The sequence below is a fragment of the Cervus canadensis genome, chromosome 17 (assembly GCF_019320065.1).
Source record: "Cervus canadensis isolate Bull #8, Minnesota chromosome 17, ASM1932006v1, whole genome shotgun sequence".
In the NCBI taxonomy this organism is placed as follows: domain Eukaryota; kingdom Metazoa; phylum Chordata; class Mammalia; order Artiodactyla; family Cervidae; genus Cervus; species Cervus canadensis.
The window spans coordinates 4,758,758-4,775,848 of NC_057402.1; the positions used below are offsets into that span (position 1 = coordinate 4,758,758).

General features: G+C 48.1%; 1 long non-coding RNA gene across 1 annotated transcript in view; it reads right to left on the reverse strand.

The window, feature by feature from the left end:
- Window positions 1–5,879, reverse strand: part of LOC122454739 — a 14,736-nt gene extending 8,857 nt beyond the window's left edge. Inside the window, exon 1 of the long non-coding RNA XR_006273512.1 lies at window positions 4,911–5,879. This is a non-coding gene — a long non-coding RNA (uncharacterized LOC122454739). The remainder of the gene's footprint in view (window positions 1–4,910) is intronic.
- Window positions 5,880–17,091: the final 11,212 nt, after the last annotated feature.

Genomic DNA, 17,091 nt, shown 5'->3' on the forward strand with positions numbered 1-17,091 from the left:
ACCATTGCAACAAAAAGAATAAAATACTTAGGAGTATATCTACCTCAAGAAACAAAAGACCTATACATAGAAAACTATAAAACACTGATGAGAGAAATCAAGAGGACACAAACAGATGGAGATACATACCGTGTTCATGGATTGGAAGAATCAATATTGTCAAAATGGCTATTCTACCCAAAGCAATCTATAGATTCAATGCAATCCCTATCAAGCTACCAACGGTATTTTTCACAGAACTAGAACAAATAATTTCACAATTTGTATGGAAATACAAAAAACCTCGAATAGCCAAAGTAATCTTGAGAAAGAAGAATGGAACTGGAGGAATCAACCTGCCTGACCTCAGACTCTACTACAAAGCCACAGTCATCAAGACAGTGTGGTACTGGCACAAAGACAGAAATATAGATCAATGGAACAGAATAGAAAGCCCAGAGATAAATCCACGAACCTATGGACACCTTATCTTTGACAAAGGAGGCAAGGATATACAATGGAAAAAAGACAACCTCTTTAACAAGTGGTGCTGGGAAAACTGGTCAACCACTTGTAAAAGAATGAAACTAGAACACTTTCTAACACCATACACAAAAATAAACTCAAAATGGATTAAAGATCTAAATGTAAGACCAGAAATATAAAAACTCCTAGAGGAGAACATAGGCAAAACACTCTCCGACATAAATCACAGCAAGATCCTCTATGACCCACCTCCCAGAATATTGGAAATAAAAGCAAAACTAAACAAATGGGACCTAATGAAACTTAAAAGCTTTTGCACTACAAAGGAAACTATAAGTAAGGTGAAAAGACAGCCCTCAGATTGGGAGAAAATAATAGCAAATGAAGAAACAGACAAAGGATTAATCTCAAAAATATACAAGCAACTCCTGCAGCTCAATTCCAGAAAAATAAATGACCCAATCAAAAAATGGGCCAAAGAACTAAACAGACATTTCTCCAAAGAAGACATACAGATGGCTAACAAACACATGAAAAGTTGCTCAACATCACTCATTATTAGAGAAATGCAAATCAAAACCACAATGAGGTACCATTACACGCCAGTCAGGATGGCTGCTATCCAAAAGACTACAAGCAATAAATGCTGGAGAGGGTGTGGAGAAAAGGGAACCCTCTTACACTGTTGGTGGGAATGCAAACTAGTACAGCCGCTATGGAAAACAGTGTGGAGATTTCTTAAAAAACTTGGAAATAGAACTGCCATATGACCCAGCAATCCCACTTCTGGGCATACACACTGAGGAAACCAGATCTGAAAGAGACACGTGCACCCCAATGTTCATCGCAGCACTGTTTATAATAGCCAGGACATGGAAGCAACCTAGATGCCCATCAGCAGATGAATGGATAAGGAAGCTGTGGTACATATACACCATGGAATATTACTCAGCCGTTAAAAAGAATTCATTTGAATCAGTCCTAATGAGATGGATGAAACTGGAGCCCATTATACAGAGTGAAGTAAGCCAGAAAGATAAAGAACATTACAGCATACTAACACATATATATGGAATTTAGAAAGATGGTAATGATAACCCTATATGCAAAACAGAAAAAGAGACACAGAAGTACAGAACAGACTTTTGAACTCTGTGGGAGAATGTGAGGGTGGGATATTTCAAAAGAACAGCATGTATACTATCTATGGTGAAACAGATCACCAGCCCAGGTGGGATGCATGAAACAAGTGCTCGGGCCTGGTGCACTGGGAAGACCCAGAGGAGTCGGGTGAAGAGGGAGGTGGGAGGGGGGATCGGGATGGGGAATAAGTGTAAATCTATGGCTGATTCATATCAATGTATGACAAAACCCACTGAAATGTTGTGAAGTAATTAGCCTCCAACTAATAAAAAAATTAAAAAAAATAAAAAAAAAATAAAAAAATAAAAATCATGCATCACCTATCAATGCAACATTTGGAGTCAGCCGGACCGCTGCCTCTCATGCCATTACGCTGATCTGCAGTCTCCCTCTCTACCACCAGAGGGCGCCAGAAGCGCCCACAGAGATTTCCCCACCCTCCGGCATATGGGATGCCTGAGCCGCCTCATGTTCAACTGTTTCTACATAATTGCTGGTCAGATTGTGCGGTAAACTGAACACTCAGTGCTTCTTGATGCATTCTCCCAGCATCAGACCCTTTAAATGAAATTAAGAGCTTGAGAGATGAAAAAAACATTAACTCGGTTATGTTTCTCCAGCCTAGTCCAGATCATGGTGGGCTCTTCTAAGCTGGAAGGGGAGAACGGAATTTTTTTTTAATTGAAGTAAAGCTGATTTACAATCTTGTGTTAATTTCTGCTGTACTGTGATTGTTATACATATATATTCTTTTTTATATTCTCTTCCACTATGGTTTATCACAGGATGTTGGATATAATTCCCTGTGCTATACAGTGGGACCCTGTTGTTTATTCATTCTATATGTAACAGTTTGCATCCGCTAACCCCAAGCTCCCAGTCCGTCCCTCCCCCACCCAGAAGTAATTCTAACTGAGCACCTACAACATGCTGGACTTTCCCTCTGCACACAGCATCTTATCGAATTTTCACAATTAGGTTAGTGTTCTTAATCCCCACTTTTCAGATGGAAACACTGAGATTCCGAGGGATTGATTGACCCAAGCTCACCAGCTAGTCACTAATAGACTGTGAATCCAAACGCAGGCCTGCGGGGTCCTAAGATTTTGTTTACCCTCTATAAAGCCCTCACTTGTCTCTAAATTTATGAATTTGTTGTTGTTCAATCGCTCAGTCGTGTCCGACTCTGAGACCCCAGGGACTGCAGCGCGCCAGGCTTAAGAAAATAAATCCAAGGTATATTGGTGGGAGACCCGCAATCAGAACTCAGGTGTCCAGGTATATCCAGAATGTGTTCTTGCTAATGCTCCCTCTGCCTTCAAGTCTGGTGTGTGCCCAGCTGGGACCAGTGCAGAAATACCAAGGCCTGGCATCACTCTCTGACTTGCCATGTTGTTCGAAATTCAAAATGAAAAGCAGTAAAAAAAAAAAAAAAAGGCAAAAAACCCTCTCCTTCCAACCCTCTGCGCCCTCCCTGCCTGAAACTGTCCACTCACCCAGTTCCACTCCCCAGAGGCAAACTTGCTTGTTTTTCCAGAGATTATCTTTAATGTTTGTAATACAATCAATGCTGTTTTATTCAGAGTTGCCTACGGCTATGGCTATGGTCTCCCCCAAAACCCAAAAACAGTGTCACCCAGAATTTTTATTACTACTATTCCCAAATTATAAAGACAAAACTCGAGCCCTTGGGATTTGCAGTGAACTGCCCAAGGTCCCCCAGCTGGATGACCGAGGGTCTGACCCTAGGGCCGGCTCTCTGACCGGGCAGGGCCCTGAGTCCCGCTCTGCCCAGTGTCCCCTTTGTGTCTGTCACTCTCTCCTGCCTTCCTTCTCCTTCCACGCTGTAATCACTTCTAAATCCTCACCTAACTCAAGTGTTGCTCAATTTGAATCACAGGTAGGAGGACCTTAATGATGGGTCCAGCCCCCACACTTTACAGATGGGCAAACTGAGGCCCAGAGAGGCTCCTGCCGATGTTCAGATTTCCACAACCAGCCTTTGTTCAGCTGTTCCCTTTACCACCTCAGTCTGCCCAACTGCCTCCTGCCCTTGAACTGCTCACATAAACAGCCAGCCAGCTCTTCCTGCGAGAGCACCCCGAGTTCTTCACCTTCCTCTCATCAGTCCGCACGCTCCCAGCAACCCTCCAAGGGTCAAAACACTGGCCCTGCCACCTTCTCTCCTCTCCTCCTGTGACAGCTGGCATCTTATCCAGGCTGCTCCCCCCTCCCCCCTGACTCGGCTATTAGCTATTTATCCTTCAGTCTTAGACTTCCCTGGTGACCCGTCCAGAGGCACTCACGACCTGTCCCTCAGCTCTAACTTCACTGTATCTCCCGCAGACCGTGAGCTCAATGGGTACAGAGCCTGCGCCCGTCTTGTTCATCACTGTGCCTCCAGGGTCTGGCGCTGTGCTTCACCCTCCACTGGCTGGTTAAGCTCAGTCAAAGCCGGATGAAAGAATGAATGGTTGAACCATCCGCCGGAAAGAAGAGGCTGACTCCACCAGGCAGTTGTGCAATCAAAAGTTGTCTACAGGTAATACCAAGTGTGTACAAGTGTTCCTTTGGAGCAGACTGAGGCGTGTGCACGGGGTAACTTGGAGAAATAACGTTAGGATAGTCTCTTCCCTCTAATAAGCACCTCTTAACATCTGTGACAGATTCTATGCTGAGAAAAAAAAAAAAAGCCAAAGGATGGACTAAGTGGGGCCCCCTTAGTCCTGCCAGAGTTCTTAGCATATAAACCTGATGAAGGCCCCACCACCACCAACCCACAGGGGCTCCTACACGGCCTGTGTGTTAGTCGCTCAGTCGTGTCCGACTCTTGGCGACCCCATGGACTGTAGCCCACCAGCCTCCTCTGTCTATGAGATTCTCCAGGCAGGAATACTGGAGTGGACTGCCATTTCCCACACGGCCTATCCTGCATATAATCTGAAGGGGATCCCAGAAAGTCCAGTCAAAGTATCCGGTTTAAGGAGCCCTAGTCTAGATGGAACGAGGAATCTCAGATCAGGGCTTGGAGCGCGAGCCAAGTCAAGACAAAACCGAGGGCGGAACCCAAGGCTTCGGAGGAGGTCGCGTGAACCAGGCCTTTAGGGCCAGGGCAGGGACGGCCACGGGAGGCCCGTAGGCCCATTTTGAGAAACTCGTCCCATTCGCCAGAAACAAGGGAGCGAGTATAGGTTTCCGGGTGAGAAAGACTGCAAACTGCAGGCGGGCTCGGAAAGATGACGCGAGCTGCGCACGAAGACGCACGTCCTCCCCGCCCGATGCATTCTGGGGCTTAAACTCACCAATCAGACAGCAGTCTCGCGAGCGAGCGAGATTCACGCAGAGGACGGAGATCTCGGAGAGAGATTCCCGCCTCCCTGGCAGGGATGGGCCAATCCCAGGGAGTCCGGTCCACAGGGCCGCGGGGCACGTGACCGCGCCGACGCCGGGGCACGTGACCTCAGCGGCCGCGCCCGGGGTAAAGGGCTTAGAGAGATATGGAATCAAGACGGGCTTTTGGCCGGCGAAGCTGGCGGGCTTCCGGCGGGTCCCGGCGTCCGCACGCCGCCGCCGTGGGCAAGTCCCAACCCTGACTGAATAAGGAGCCCGCCGGAAACTTGGTCCGGCCTTCAGTGCCCTCAACTGTCAGACAGGCCCAGGGCTGCCCCCAGGCCAGGGGAGGCGGGGTGCGTGGAACGCGCCGCCGGCTAGGAAGCGGGGCGAAGGCCAGGCGGGACTCGGCAGCCCCGGGAAGCGGGTGCCCGGTTCCACCGCCCGGGAAGCTGACCGCGGTTTACGCGCTGAGCAGAGCCCGCTGTCCTTGTCTGACTTCCGGGGCCAGCCGTCCAGAGTGGGTGTGTGGCGGTGCGAACCGCCTTCTCGCCCTGTGTTGTCTTACTAGGTCTTAACAGTAGCGGTATGGGGGTCGGCGTCGTAGAGGGGGTCAGTGCTGAGGCCACACAGCCTGGACGCGAAGGAGCCAGGGTTGGACCCAGGTGTCCGCCTGCTCAGCCCGCAGGCCTTCCACTAGGTGGCTCCTGCACCCGGAGGAACCCATGCAGCTCCTCCAGAAGGGACTCGGCTCTCGGTGAGAACCGCCTGGCCCTCGTGCCCCTTTGATCTCCATCGTCGACCCCGGTGTCTGGAAGGCCAGGCCCCTGGTCTTCTGGGAGCATACTCAGGATGCTGGAAGGGCGGGCGGGAGCTGCGAGTTTCACCGTAAAGGGAGGGGCGGGCCCTGAGCAGACGCGGCATGGCCACCCGGGGACCCTTTCCCCAGAGAACCAGAGCCACCCACTGCCTCGTTAGGAGGTCTGATCCCCCTCGAGAGGAGGGGCTCTGTGACCCATGCGGTCATCACAACAGCCCCTGCCTCCCTTTCTTTAACAGACTTAAAAGGTGTTCGGTTTGCTGCAATGAGTAAAGGGCTACCTGTGTTACACCCCATGCCACCACCACACACAGCACAATTTCCTTTGTTATTGACATCTTACATTGGTATTTCCTTTCTTATTGACATCTTACATGGGTGGTGCGTTTGCTACAGTTGATTAAACGGTATAGACACGTTATTGTTAACTGGAGTCCACAGCTTGTTCAGAGTTTCTTCGTTTTTTTCCTAGTATGTTTCTGCTCTGTCAGGATCCCGTCCAGAATACTGCATCACGTGTGATTGTCCACCTCACTTTTTTATTGTGAAGGAGCAGTATTGAGAGATGAGGTTAAAGAAGCACAGACTTGCTGAACTCCTTTGTCCTTGGCTTCAAGTCTGAGTGGATGCTAGGGCGGAAGCTGCTGCTGGGGGCTGCGTTCTGTGTTGTGTGTGACAAGTGGCAGCCGAGGGGGCCCTGGGTTCTGGGAAAAGGCAGTGCTCCGAGGAGGAGTTCCTTCCAGAGCAGCGCCTCCGGCTGGGGTGATGGGGAGTTATTGTTTAGAGTAGAAATTGTCTGTTTGGACACGGACAGTGGTGATAGCTGCCACCGATTGTACACTTAGAATGCTTCCATTTTATGTATGAGTGCATGCATGCTAAGTCACTTCTGTCGTGTCCAACTCTGTGCGACCCTGTGAACTGCAGCCAGCCAGGCTCCTCTGACCATGGGATTCTCCAGGGGAGAAGACTGGAGTGGGTTGTTGTGCCCTCCTTCAGGGGAATCCTCCCAACCCAGGGATCAAACTTGTGTCTCTTATGTCTACCTGCATGGGCAGGTGGATTCTTTACCACTAGCGCCACCTGGGAAGCCCCAGTTTTATGTATATTTTACCACACTTTTTTTTTCAAGCTGAAGAAATAAATATGCAATTTAAAAAAGATATCTGGTCTTAGCTTTTCAATAAAGGAAACCTGTATGTATATGCTTCAGAACTAAACAGAACTGTGCCCAGAAGGCCCTACATTCCTCCCAGACCTGGGATCAGGGCTCAGTGCAGACGGGGCTCCATCACTGCCATCACTATTACTGGTAACAGCATTAACAAGAGCTGCTGTGAGTGATCTCTCACTGTTCTGGCAGCTCTACCGCCTTATCTCACGGGTTCCTCACAGAGCTGCAGGAGCAGTTAGGTTCATTAGCTTCATTTAAAGACGAGGAAGATGGCACAGAGAAGTTAGGGGACTCACCCAAGGTCACGCCGCTGGTAATGGCAGCACCAGGATCGCTGCAGAACCAAAACTTGCTCACCACCCCCTGACATGCCAGCCTCACATTCCAAACCCCTCCAAAGGCAGCTCGGTAGCAGAAGAAAGGTATCCTTCAACAAGCCTGCGAGCGAGGCTGGTGGGTGTCTGCGGAGCCCTTCATCCTGTGGAACTGAGGACTGTCAGCAGGAGCCGCTGGTCGCCTGCTGTGTCAAACGCCGCCCCAGTTTACTGAGCACCCGGGTCTGCTCTGGGCTGGGGTGCTCCATGCATCGCCTGGAGGTCTCTAGCCCCACACTGGCTGGATTTCAAGTTCCACCAAAACATTCCGTAGCCAAGTAATTTGGGGAACACCGCACCTCCCTGCCCCCTAGAGAATCATGTGGCTTTCGCATAGATTTCACATGCTGCGGAAAAGTCCTGTCCTTAAGCTTTGTTTAGCATAGGGATTCCCAACCTCACTTGATCCCAGAGGCCCATTTTCAACGTACCACCAGCCCCCACCCTCCAGGTTACGAGGCACAGTTTCTCCAGGCAATACTGGGCAATGTGCTTCTAAACACAGCATCTCATGTCTTCACGGGCGAGGAACAGACGTAGAGAGAGCTTAAGTGGCTTAACCACAGCCCCTTCTTGCTCAATTTAGAAAATAAATACAAAATTGCTTAGGATAGAGAAACAGCAATTGTCAGACTTAAAGAAGGCCGACTAGCAGTGAACAGGGGATTCCAGCATCTATTGGGGTCAAGGAAATAGTATGTGTTTGCTGATGAAACACTACGTCCTGTCACTCTCAGGGCCAAATGGGGTTTTATCTTGTCAATAAAATTGTGGACATGTCCACTCCGCCTTCATGCTGAAAAGGGACCGTTGCACTGAGGTTCGACAAAGTCCCAGCTAGCAAGACACCATGCTGTGCTCTGCACCTCACCGGATAGGGAGTACCACTGGGGATTTGGGTCGGGGGCGGGGGGAGGCTGTAAAATGTGTCCATCCCTTGAAGTAAAGGAGGAAACTTTGTCAAAGTGAACAATTGGATGCTTAACCCTCCGAGCAGATATTTGGATGACCATGCTGCCACCCTAGGCCAGTGATCACCATTTTACAGATGGAAAGTGGAGGCTCAGAGAGCGGCTGCTGGGGGATGTTTGGGCAAGAGAGGGAGCAATGGCAGCCCCTCTGTGCTTGGTGCTACATTAGAGACGGTGTGGGGGGGAGAGATAGCCCACACTGTCTTGATGGTTAAAGGGCTCTAGGCATGCGCAGTATCACCTGAGTTTGAGCTCTTCGTATGGTCTTGCTACCTATGAGATCTTAAGCAGGTTACTTCTGCCTTCGACCGTATCACCCTGTGTTCAAACCGCAGTGATAGTAAGCTATCTCACCAACGTTGTGGATGTCAGATAAAGCCATCAGATCAGGCTAGCTCATGATGATGCACAGCCATGCTTGTTACAGGCATGACTGTCCAGCCACAAACGTGTGCGGGCCATTCCACAGGCTCCATTTTCTGTAACAGCCTAATTTCTGACCCCAGTTCCCATCCCACGATTCCACGGGGTCTGTTCCAGAGTTCTGCACGTTCCTGAGTCAGGACTCCCGCAGGAACAGGGTCTGGGCTGGGGGTGATGGGACCTGCTGGCCACTCCTCACCCATCCACACCAGTCCCTGCAGCCCCTGGATCCTATGCCACAGTGCTGCTCCCAGCCTCGAGGGCTGCTTTGGTGAGCCTGTCGGGGGTCCTGCACCTGAGCGCACCCCTTCCATTGCTCTCTGGGGGCCCGTGGGCAGCAGGCCTGGGACCCCCTCACCTACCTCTCCCTGCAGCCCAGGATACCTCATCACCCACCACTTCTCCAGGACACTTTGCCCACAAGGGAGACACCAGTTCTTCCTTCCTTCCTCTTCCTTACATCCTTGTTGTCTGGGACTTAGGGGAAAAGCCAAAGTCTGAAATACCCACAGGCACCTTCCGCTTTCAGTCCTGGGGCAAGGGGCCCAGGCTGGCTCCTACTTGCAGGGGGCAAAGGAGCAGGAAGAGGGAAGGAAAGTGACAAGGTAGGCGGCCCCTGCTTACACAGCTCCGACAGGCACAGATCCTAGTTCCTGTGGGCCAGTTAAATAACAGCAGCCCCCGGTGTGGCTGGGATATCAGTGTGTGACCGTGAGTAACTGCCTCAAGCGCAAACTGCGCTGCGGGCTGTTCAGCCTGCACCAACCCATCACGGTGCTGCTTTCACAGTCTCGCCCACGGCGCACCTGCCCCTCGGTTCCCACCGCCCGCAACGTCCGTAGCTGTGTTGGCTTCTGTGACAAACCCACTTAACATGTTACAGAAATCTATCAATTGAGGAACCTCCCCGGTGGTTCAGTGGCTAAGACTGTGCTCCGCAATGCAAAGGGGCCTGGATTTAATCCCTGGGTGGGGAGCTAGATCTCACAACTAAGAGCCACCTGCCCTAAAGGACTCACATGCTGCAGTGAAGATCAGAGATCCCCCCTGCAGCAACTAAGACCTGACCTAAAAATATATAAATTAAAATAAATAAATTTTTAAAAATGTATCACTGACACAGGGAGTTTGCCAAAAGGTGGAAGTGCAGGACAGGTACCAAAGCTGCTAATAATGCTGAAAGTGAAAAACTGCTAATAATGCTGAAAGTGAAATTGGAGTGAACTGGGCTTCCCAGGTGGCGCTAGTGGTAAGGAACCTGCCTGCCAGTGCAGGAGACATAAGAGATGTGGGTTCAATCCCTGGGTCTAGGAGGAAGTGACTTAGTATGCATGTGACAATTCTAGAAGGAAGAACTGGTGGGAGGTGTGGATTCCACTGCTGCTCCAGGGCCAGAGTGTGCGGCTGAGGAACCTGGTGAGTGATGAGAAGGAGGAAGACTCCGAGGAAGTGATGCCAATAAAAACCTTCATGGTAAAGGAACTCAGAGATGTTTCAAATCATTGAACGTGCAAAGGCCACGTCAGAGGCTGGTCCAGATCTAGAAAGGACATTGACAGTTCACCATGGCAGAGAAAAGAGGCTTGTTCCCTATCGTCAGTTATACAGTCAGAAGGGGGCAAGCACTGTTCAAACTACTCCTGATAAGTTTTTCTTAAAATTGTGGTTAAACACACATACTATAAAATCCACCTCCAAGTATACAGTTTGTGGCATTAAGTCCACTCACACTGTTGTAAAAAGTCAGACCACTTCGTGAATTTGTGTCACCTTTGGGCAAAACTGTGCTCACCTTCTCTGGATCTTTCCAGTTTTAGCATCTGTGTGACCTTTGTACAAAGAAACAGAGCACTGTAATTCTCCGTGCTTCTGGTGTTTTAAGTTAGAATGTACTAGATAAATGTTAGTTGTACTATTTTTTATTTCCCTATGTAATTATAACCAAGAAGAAAATTGTTAATGTTTTGAAGGTCATAGAACAATCACACTTTCCCCACTGATTTTTTTTTTTCTATCACTTGTTCATTAAACAATTTCTATTGGGACAAAGTTCACATAACATACAATTCACCACCTTAACCATTTTTAAAGTGTACACTTCAGTGGCTTTTAGTATATTAATGGTATCCTGCAAACCTCCCCCACGCACTGACTAAGGTGGTTTTGCATGTTTTCAACTTGGGGCAGTCATTTTTAGAGTCCCACGCTACTTTGCAAATCAGACTCCTTGTACTTCAAAATATTACCCTCTCACGGAGAAATCAGCCCAGTATGTCATTCCTGTAGCCTGCCTGCATGACCATCCAGCCTTGTCATTTTCAGTGAGATATGCAATCTCTCCGAGACTTGGTTTCCTCAGCTATCAATTAGGGATAATCGCGCGTTTGTTCACTCAGTAAATATTCAGAGAGTCCCAGCTCTGTGCTGAACTTTGTTCCGGGAGCTGGAGATACAAAACCTTGGGCTTCCAGGGCACGTGGAAGTGTCTGCACCCTTAACAACTTATTTTAAACTCTATAAAAGAAAAATACATTTACATATAAAAGTATATTCATGTATTTGCCAATTTTACTGGATACATAGCTTCTTTCAACCCTCATTTAACTCTCTATCTATTTGCTGAGGTAGGAACACTAAAATAAAGACCCTACATTTCCCAGACTCTCTTGCAGCTAGGATTCTGTTGGACATAAGGTTTTACCAACTGAACATATCCATGCAAGCCTTGGGTATAATCTTTCCAAGGAGATTAGGGCAATGGGGTCAAGCAGACTCTGGCAGACATGTACGTTGGCAGTAGCTGGACCTAAGCCCCTCTGCCTGGTTACCTGCTTCATGGTGTGGGTGATCAGACAGGAACAAGCTCTGCCTTCTGGGTGACAGCTGTCATGGCAGGGCCATAAAGCACAGGTCTGGATCAGCCCTTGATGTCTGTGCCTTTTTGTAAGCACTCAACTCCCTCTATGAAATCCCTTTCTACTTAAAATACCTGGAGTGGGTTGTTTCCTGGCCTGAACACTAAACGAGTTCACAATGGCTTTTAAGTTTGTGGAGCCTTTAGTTTGGGGAAGATGCCCATTCAAATGCCTCCTCATCTTCCATGCACAGTCCACACCTATGATAGACTGTGTATAATTTCTTGGTTTCTTCAGTGTGAGAGCTGAAAGGCACTGTGTTAGCAGCTGATACACAGAATCCTAGATGTTTATGATTTCCCCAGTGTCTTCACTTATCTGACTTGAATGTAATTCAACAGTATTTTTAGGGACTTGCCTTTATCTGGTCTTCCCAAAAAATTCAACTTCATTTTCTTAGAAACAGAACTCCTTTTGCCTTCGCATCTCACTGCTTACTGCAGCATTCCATTTCCCCTCTCTGTGAGTTTACATATCCGTGTCCGGTGATGTCACACTTGGCCATGTGACTTGCTTCGACCAATGAAATATGAGAGGAAGTGATCCATGTCGTTTTTGAGCAGAAACCTAAGAGCCAGCATGTGGTTCTCCCCATAGTTCATTCCTTCTGCCATAAAACAGGTGCTCTGGTCTGACTGTTTGTATCCCCTGTCCTGATTGTTTGTACCCTGCCCCAGGGGACATGCTGAAGCCCCAGCCCCCAAGCTGATGATATTTGGAGATGAGGCCTTTAGGAGGGAATTAGTTCATGAAGGTGAATTCCTCATGAATGAAATTAGTGCCCTTATTAAAAAAAAAAAAAAAAAAGAAAGAAAACACACTAGAGTGAATTCCCTGGTGATCTAGTGGTTAGGGCTCAGTGCTTTCACTGCCGTGACCCAGGTTCCATCCCTGGTTGGGGAACTAAGACCCCATAAGCCATGTGGCCAAAAAAAAAGAAACACTACAGAGATGATTTCTCTCTTTGCTATGTAAGGACCCAGCAAGAAGGCAGCCATCCGTAAACCAGGAAGACAGCCCTTGCCAGAACCCAAGCATGCTGCACCCCCAAACCCAGGCTCCCAGCCTCCAGAACTGTGAACAATAAACATTTGTTGGTTAAGCCCCCAGTCAATGTATTCTGTTACAGCGGCCAGAACTGGCCACACCACAGACAGTGCTCCAGATAGACGCTGTTCCTTCAGCCTGGATCTCAGAAGATCACACAGAGCAAGATTACAGCCAACCCCCGGTGGACACGTATCTGGGGCAGGAAATGAGCCTCTACTGTTCGAGCCGCTGAGATGTGTGTGTACTCTGTCACTGCAGTCCAGCCCAGCCTCCTGTGATCGGAATGGGGACCCATCCTCTCCCCGGGCTTGGGTGGTGCAGTCTGCTCCACTGCGTTCTGTGACTATGGTGTGGAGATCATTTCAAAAGCCTCCCCCTGGGTTCAATAAAAAACTAAAAATACAGCTACCAAATGATCCAGCAATCCCACTCCTGGGCTTGTATCTGGAGAAAACAATACTTCAAAAAGACACACATGCCCCAGTGTTCGCTGCAGGTCTACTTACAACAGCCCAGACATGGAACCAACCTCACTGTCCATGACAGAGAAATAGAGAGGATGTGCACACATATACAGTGGAATAGCACTCAGGCATTAAAAAAAAAGAGAGAATGAAATAATGCCATTGGCAGTATGGGTGGACATATAAATGATTATACGAAGTGAAGTAAGTCAGACAGAGAAAGACAAATGTCAAATGATATCACTTATGTGCAGAATTTCAAAATTGGTAGGAACTCCCCTGGTGGCTCAGTGGTAAAAAATCTGCCTGTCAGTGCAGGAGATCTGGGTTCGATCCCTGATCCTGGAAGATCCTACATGCCTCGGAACAACTAAGCCCATGTGCCATAACTACTGAGCCTGTGCCCTAGAGCCCAGGAACCACACCTACTGAAGCGCGGGAGTCCTAGAACCCGTGCTCTGCAAAAAGAGAAGCCATCACAACGTGAAGCCTGGGCACTGGAACAAGAGAGTAGCCCCCCCTAGCCACAGCTAGAGAAAGCCTGTGCGCAGCAGGGAAATTCAAAAATAAATAAATAAAATTATTTTTAAACATTTGTACAAATGAACTTATTTACAAGATAGACACAGGTTTACAAGCATAGAAAACAAACTTAGGGTGGTTACCAAAGTGGAAAGGAGTGGGGAGGGATAAATTAGGAACTGGGGATTAACACACACACAGTACTAGATATAAAATAATCAACAAGGATTTACTCGTTAACGGGCTATACTCCAATACAAAATAAAAAGTTTAATTAAAAAAAAAACTTACTGTCTAGCACAGGAGCACCACTCAATCCTCTGTAGTGACTACATGGGGAAAAATCTGAGTAAGAATAGATATAACTGAATCCTTTTGCCGTACACCTGAAACTAACACAACACTATAAATCAGCTAACTCCAACATAAAATGAAAAATTAAAAAAAAACCCAAACCCCCCAAATTGCTACCTGGTCCTAGTATTTATGGCTGACACAAACGGATAGAACAGAAAGAGGGCCCGGAGCAGGAGCTTGTGTCTGAGGAAGCATGAATCACCTTTCAGGAAGGAAATCCCAGGAAACCGACAAGAGACGTAGCCTGCTGCCGGGCATCCCTCACCTCATGGTCCAGTAAACTCTTCACGAGGGTCGGAACGTGGACTCGCACCATCTGCACCTGCAATGTCTGCTGCAGGCATCAGAGGCCCGGAAGACCAAGCTCCCTCTGCAGGTCCCTCCCACTTAGTGACAAGACTGTCTCTGTGTCAGGATCCAAGTGAATCACCTACTGCAGCACAAAGATGCTGACAGCAGCGTGTTGCAACGACGCTCCTAAGGGAGCTGCCAAAAGGTCACGTCTCTGCCACACTGGGCTTCCCCAGGTGACTCCGCGGTAAAGAATCCGCCTGCGATGCAGGAGACAGGGGTTCAGTCCCTGGGTCAGGAAGATCCCCCAGAGAAGGAAATGGCTACCCACTCCAGTATTCTGGAGAACCCCACGGACAGAGGAACGTGGTGGGCTACAGTCCATGGGGTCGCAAAGAGTCGGACACGACTGAGCAGGCAGGCAGGCAGGCCAGTGACACATCAGACACACAGGTCTTTGGCTCATTCTACTTTGCAGAGGACACGGTGACAGACTTGCAGTGGGGTGATCTATCCCACGGCCACAGGAGGTCTCAGACAGCTTCATTTTCTGCAGATGGATGCCTAGCTTCCTCCCACCCCACAGTCTCGAAGCTTCCATGATGCAGGATTCAGTGTTCTGGTCAGATGAAGAAGCTGTCTCTGGAATAGCGGTGCACTCATTTCCCTAGGACTGCTGTAGCAAATCACCACACACTGGGTGGTTACAACAAGAGAAATGTGCTCTTACCCAGTTCTGAAGCCTGGACATCCAAAATCCAGATATGGGCAGGTTGGTTCCCTCGGGAGACTCAGGAGCATTTGCTCCAGGCCCCTCCTGGCTCCTGGTGGTGGCCAGCAACCCTTGGCTTATGGACACATCGTTCCAGTCTCTGCCTCCACGGTCACATGGCATTCATCCTGTGTCTGTGTGTCTGGGTCCAAATTTCCCTCTTCTCGTGAGGACACCAGGCACTGGATTTAGGGCCCACGCTAATCCAGAATGACCTCATCTCAACTTGATCACATCTGCAAAGACCCTATATCCAAATATGGTCACATGAGGTTCCAGGGGTCAGGACATCAACATATCTTTTGGGGGGACATAGTTCAGCCCACAACAAGTGGCCTCTCAAATCCCCAGACGGCCCACCAAGTGACTCTTGATAAAGATACATCTAGAAATTTGTATTTGTGTTGCCCCTTCCCAAAGTCTTGAGGAAATGAAGGAATGCATTGTGGGGGACTTCCCTGGCAGTCCAGTGGCTAAGACTCCACACTTCCAATGCAGGGGGCCCAGGTTTGAGCCTTGGTCAGGGAACTAGATCCCACATGCTACAACTAAGACCCAGCACAGCCAAATAAATTTAAAAAAAAATTTTTTTTAAAGAAATGCATCATGGGTACCATTTCAACCATGGATGGAGCTAAGCTCCAAAGGTCTGGAATGACATAGAGTGAAGATCACAGTGTGTGTGTGACAGGAGGGGTGCTTAGTATGTAGCATCGTGGAAATGTCAAGACCATTTCTTTTTTTTTTTTTTGTGACCATTTCTTTACAAGTCGGCTTTGATGTATCTGCAGGTGATGATAGCTTACAGTGAACGGTGTGAGATTTGTGATCTCCGAAGAAGATTTATCTTTGGGACCAGGGACCAGGCTTGATCACTCAAGAGCTTTTGTGTAGCAGAGTTTTATTAAAGTGAAAAACAGACAGAGAAAGCTTCTGACACAGACATCAGAAGGGGGATGAAGAGTGCCCCCTCTTGTTAGTTTTAGCTGTTGTATGTCTGCTAGAAAGCTATTACTCAGATAAGAGAGACACCTCAAGGCTGAAGGAGTTTCACCAGGCGCCTCTCCAAAAAATGCATTTTTGAGATAGGATGGCATGAGGTGTGTCATCCCCCAGCCATAAAACAATTGATGTGAATACTGGTTTGTGGAGCTATTATTAGCCCACGGTTTGAGAAAAGAAAAAAAGTTAGTCTTAGGTGGAAGCATTTTAAAGAAAGGCAAATTCCAAAGCAAATACATAGTTTCATTAACATAGCTTAAGAAAAACATTCCCATAAGAAAAAAGCATTGGAAAAAAAAAAAAAAAAGAAAGAAAAAAGCATTGGTTTTTCTTAGCTCAAGGTTTGAGAAAAGTTAAGTTCAGGTGGAACCAGGTGTTGTCACAGCAACACAGAATTTTAAGAGACACTGGCAGCCTATTTCCTCCGTTTGGAGATCCCTGGCCTTCCTGCCTGTTATGCTCTCAGTAACAGTTGCTGAGTCATACCTTTTAAAAATCTTCTGTTTTTTTTAGAATCACCTTGTAATTCACTGGGAAGGAACAGAAGCACTCTATTTCCTCAGGTCTCAGAGGCTCCCTCCTCACTCATGGTGAGCAAAATGCAGTTCCAGGCACTGGCCTGCCCTGCATTTCAGCGTTAACCAGAGCAAGCCCTGCACTGCGTGGAATCACATTCTAGTAGGAGGAGTGGACCCTGAGCAAGAATCGCAAGTATATCTCGTACAGAGAAACATGCCCCTAAGGAAAATGGAGCAATTAATAAAGGGGCGAGCAGTGGGGAGCAGTGGGGAGCAGGGGCGAGCAGTTATTTTGTAGGCTCCTCTAAAGGGTCCTGCTTTAGCGGAGGTCTGGTGAAGAGAAGGAGCGAACCCTTTAGGATCCTGGAGGAATATATTTTTATTTTTATTTTTAAAAAAAGTTTAATTGAAATATAGTTGATTTACACTGCTGTAGTTTCAGGTATACGGCAAAGTGATTCAGTTGTAAGGGGATCAAACCAGTCAACCCTAAAGGAAGT